Source organism: Colossoma macropomum, unplaced genomic scaffold (genome assembly GCF_904425465.1).
Source record: "Colossoma macropomum unplaced genomic scaffold, Colossoma_macropomum, whole genome shotgun sequence".
In the NCBI taxonomy this organism is placed as follows: domain Eukaryota; kingdom Metazoa; phylum Chordata; class Actinopteri; order Characiformes; family Serrasalmidae; genus Colossoma; species Colossoma macropomum.
In genome coordinates this window covers 1,993,402-1,998,760 of record NW_023495456.1, presented here as the reverse complement: position 1 = coordinate 1,998,760, position 5,359 = coordinate 1,993,402, and positions in this window count along the sequence as shown.

The following is a 5,359-nucleotide window of genomic DNA, read 5'->3' as shown; positions in this document are numbered from 1 at the left end:
TGATGATGGAAAATAGTGGAAAATCTGAAATAATAAGTTTTCTTTGGGGACTATTTTGCCTCACAGCGCCCTGCATGTATCCCTCCACCATGAATGGAGTTTAAGTTCTCTAAACTATCATAAAACAGTGTCTCAGTCATCAGGCAGTGAATTCATAACCATTTCATGTAGGAACTTTCTGTGAGGGAGCTTTTAGAGGGGGGCGTCTGGTTCCTATCACCACCACTGTGAACAGTTCTGACTCTAGAATGGAGCGTTTCAGTGGAATTACCTGTTAAATTCAGAGAAGTTTGGGCCTCTTATGGTAATAAGTCTGTGTCAGGATTTCTCTTCTGAGCTTGCAGAAGCTTTTCTAAAGCTGCGTCACTTCATTGAGAAATAGGTGCAACATATATTCACACTCCAGTGGCCCGAACCTGTTTTTTTTCTTACTTGTGAAACATATTTTTCTCCTCTCCTCTGTCACATCCTTCACTACAGAGTTCCAAACTGCCTCTGGAAGCAACATCAGCACAAGAAGCTGTTCATCAGGAGCTTCATGAAATGGGTTTCCAGGACTGAGCAGCAGCACACAAGCCTAAGGTCACTATGCGCAATACCAAGTGTCGACTGGACTGGAGTAAAACGCCGCCACTCCGCAAACCTCTGTCACTTTTATAAACGTTCACCTTTAAAGACGAGAATCCAGTTTCTTGACTTGTGAATCAAACTCATTCCCAAAACTGCACTTCACTGCTGTTAAAAGGGGTTAAACATACGACGACTAGAAAGAAAAAAAATAGAAATTAGAAAAATGCACTGCAAAAAATATTTTAGAAGTGAAAATATCTTAAATATAGCTAATAAATCTAATATCTTTCATTATGGGATTGTAGTTAGCTTACATCTCCACAAAAATGATACCTTAATGAGATAAATCATCTTAAATCTAGTCTAAATATCTAATATTTCTCATTTTGAGATGGTTGTACAAATATTATAAGGTTATTTAACCCATTTCTAGACATTGTTTACTTAGTAGTAGTAATAATTTACTTAAGTAAAATGATCTCACTATATTAGCTGATATTTTTGCTTGTTTTAAGCACATTTTTTAAAATAAGCACTTTTTTGCCTATTCAGTGAGATCATTTTACTCAATAAAATTACTCAGAAGAAGTAAATATGTCTAGAAATAAGTTAAATAATCTTTTTATGAGTTTACAATAATCTCATCGTGAGGAATATTAGATATATCAACTAGATTTAAGATGATTTCACTTGCAGAGACACAATTTTTGCAGTGTGTAAGATTATTTAACGTTTTCTAGACATTTTACTTTCCTTACTTTGTTCCACTGGCAGGTTATTTTACTTGTTTTGAGAAATAATGCTTAAATAAGTAAAATGATCTGCCAGTGGAACAAGACTCTTTCATAAGATAAAATGACCTAAAACAAGTAGAAATGTCTGAAATGAGGTAAATAATCGTATAATATTCTAACAACATATATACATAACATTATATTCACTAAGGCATCGTTTATTTCAGTGTGATCAGTAAGTGGGAGTTCAGCGGTCACTGCTGCAGTGGACGCAGCTGTTTACTGCAGTGTCCCAACACAGACGTGATGGCAGCCTTATGCAAGCATTAAGTCACTCTCTCAGTCTGACTCTCCGTGGCTCGTGTTGTGGCGCACTCGATGGTTATATAACAGAATTAGATTTGCCCGCCGCTGCCTGCTGTGCCGGGGTGAGGGAGGGGGGTCTCCGCTATCGACAGACAGACAGTCATCAGAGTGATGAATACTGGGCCAGGGCAGAGAGAGAGAGAGAGCGAGCGAGAGAGAGAGGGGAAACGAAAGGTTCTCCACTGCCGGATGATGCGTAAGGGAAATAACGGGGAGTTCCGCAGGCCGGGGGAATCCTGTCCACTGCTGACTGACCGATATTTAATCCACAGAGTGAAAAAGGACAACGCCAACACTGTACCGCCGGTGTCACAGACACTAAGACCTCAAGTCTGGATCAGCTTGTGTTAGGGATGGGCGATATGATGATGTAGTATCATTATCACAATAAATTACATTATAGTTAAGGCCAGCGCACACGGGACGAGTCGAGTCGAGTCAAGATTTATTTATACTAATTCTATTTAAGCAATAGAACACTAGAGGGAGTGTGTTATTGCAGAATAACATCACGGCTGTGATTTGGTCGCCCGTAGATCATCACAGCCGTGATGTTATTGGCGATAACACACTCCTCGAATGTTCTATTGCTTAAATACAACAGTTAAATAAATACAGTAATAAATTAATAAACTGGGTCGTGAACGCGGCGTTTAATATGTTTTAATGTTCGCAGTTCCTTCACCAAATTATAGCTCCTTAACGAGCAGCTCGTTGCTACGTCAGAGTAACGAGCTCCGCCCACTCGCTGCACAGCCGGCAGTTCGTTCTCCAGCTCCTTACACTAAATTCCCAAACTGTCATCACTACTGAGCAGCTTTTTTGTTTATTATTGTGTCAGTTTTATGGCTCAGTCTGATTTGGTCAGACTCTGAAGATCAGACTACACGTTTGGCGAATGGTGTTGGGTTAATTTCTGGCTGATTCCAGGTTGTTCAGCTGTTCTTCTGTCACAGCTGCCGACTGAAAAGCTGCTCAGTGGTGATGACAGTTTGGGAATTTAGTGTCGTCTCATCTTCAGAGTCTGACCAAATCGGCTGTCGGTCAAATGTGATCTTAAAAGTGTCCGTTTTCTGTTTGTGGCAAAGTAAGAAGTAAAAACGTTCAAATGTCTTGAGCGTCTCCTACAGCTGGCAAAGTCGTTGCTTAGCAACGGCATCTCAGCGGAGTGATACAGTGATATTGGTATTTGACGGTGTTTGATGTATGCAATAGTGTTGGATGGTGTTTGATGATGTTTGGTGTATGTGATGGTGTTTGATGTATGTGATGGTGTTTTATGGTATTTGATGTTACTTGATGGTGTTTGATGGTATTCGATAGTATTTGATGGTGTTTGATATGGATGATATTTCATGGTGTTTGGTGTATGTGATGGTATTTGATGGTGTTGGATGGTGTTTTATGGTGTTTCATGTATGCAATGGTGTTGGATAGTGTTTGGTGTATGTGATGGTGTTGGATGGTATTTGATAGTGTTTTATGGTGTTGGATGGCATTTGGTGGCGTTTTATGGTGTTTGGTGTATGTGATGGTGTTGGATGGCATTTGGTGGCGTTCTATGGTGTTTGGCGTATGTGATGGTGTTGGATGGTATTTCATTGTGTTTTATGGTATTTGGCGTATGTGATGGTGTTGGATGGTATTTTTTGGTGTTTCATGGTATTTTATGGTGTTCGAGGGTGTTTGTTGGTATTTGAAAGCTGTTGCAGTGCTGGGTTAAGTTGGGTTCCCTAACAATTCTGATGCACTGCTCGGTGAGCAGCTTCAGATGGTTTAATGTGAGTATGAAGTGGAACTGAACTAAGTCAGCAGTCGTACTGGAGGACCTGAGAGAAATAAGACTGATACAGAGTCTCTGTATCTGATTATTGTGAAAGGAAACTGAATCCTTGATACTTTGAGGTTTAAAATACTATATTTCCATATTTTCTTATTTTTTCAGATATGTAGACTGAAATTAAGAAGTAGCTGTTTACTTTTAAGCAATCTTATTAAGTAAATGTTGTTTACAAACTGGCAGATTATTTTGCGTGATATAAGCATTCAATATGATTTTTATAGTTTTTGTGAATGGCTTTTTTGCAGTGTAGATCAGCAGTGCTCTCTCTCTCTCTCTCTCTCTCTCTCTCTCTCTCTCTCTCTCTCTCTGTATGAATGTGGGTCTTGTGTTCACCCCACCTCATGCCAGTCTTGTGAGGGGAAATCACAGAATCACATTCCCCAAAACAGCTCCTGCCAACTGTGTGTTCCTCTGAGTGTGTGTGTGTGTGTGTGTGTGGGGTGGGGGTCTCCTGTGACCACGCCACTCTGAGTTAGTGGTCATGTGACAACTCAAAGAATGTTTAGGAGCTAATCACCGACTATTACTGTAACCCGGACTGAGAATCATTAAAAATGAACTACACTTCTTTCAACACCTTCTTTCAGCCTCTGTCTGCAGCGCCCCCTAGTGTCTGCACTCTGATCACCGCTACTCTCAGCCTAACCATCACTGGCGCTTCACTGGGAGCTGACGGATGTAGGAGCTGAACCACCTGTTGCTGATTTCAACACCACGATATTTGAGTGCCTTACCAAGATTTACAAAACCTCCACCTGCAGGCCGAACGCTTTATTACACCCTTCTGCAACCTGAGAACAGCTCAGCCAGTTTGCTTTGAAGTCCCTGTAGGTACTAAATAATGAGCCTTAGTATAGAATAAGCCTGAGATTTTAAGGGTGTTGATATTTAATAATTAAAAATGAAGGCCTATGTTTTGCAACTTAGGGCCCAATCCCATTTCACCCCTCGCCCCTGCCACTCAGCCCTACCCCTCCGTTTAGCGAGTTCACGACTAGGGGTAGGGTGTCCCGATTCTTGTTGAGATAGAGGGGTAGGGCGAAGTGTTGGGGCTGCATGACTCTCCAAATGGAGGTTTTTTAGACACTCCAAACAGAGAGTTATGAGAAAAAAAGAAAAACCGGCAAGATGGCTGAACAAGAGACCAAAGAGACCCACAAATGTGAGAATTTTTCTGTTAAAAATTACAATAACCATCATATTATCTTAGTTTAATGTCGTTTCAGTGTATTTTGGTCCTTTTCTTCATAACAAGCATAAAAAATCTCTAGTAGTGCTGATACTATTAGCATGCTGTCTCGGTGGCTAGCTAGCTAAATTTACCATTCCACCTTAAATAGTCCAGCAGTTCTGACGCCTGAAGCGCCAGAATGTAACTGCAACTCTATTTAAGGTGGAACGGGAAAATTTGAACAAGAATCTGGTGAATATCTGACTTCAGCTTCATATCACTGAGGAATTAGGGGTGGGTGATAATAAATAATTGCCCCCATCTTTGAAGTCATATGATGCCCTAAATGTAACTAAAGCCCAGCAGTGAGGAGCTGAACTTTACCCTCCTCTGCTGTCACTGCAGACTGGCAGGGTCGCCTACAGAGCAGCGCTGGTAGCTGTTAATGAAGTGATGCTCTTTTTATTTGAGGGTCCCATTTCAGAGGGAAGATCTCAACCACTACCCTGTAACTTCGGCAACACTCGAAAACAAGGGGTGGGGGTAAAACTGAGAAATGGGACTGGGCCTTGGTTTAACCTACTGTTAGCTTAGTACATGCTGTGTTACTGAACATACAATATCATTATACAATATTTAAATACTACAATGCTTAAACATGGAGAAAAGCATTAG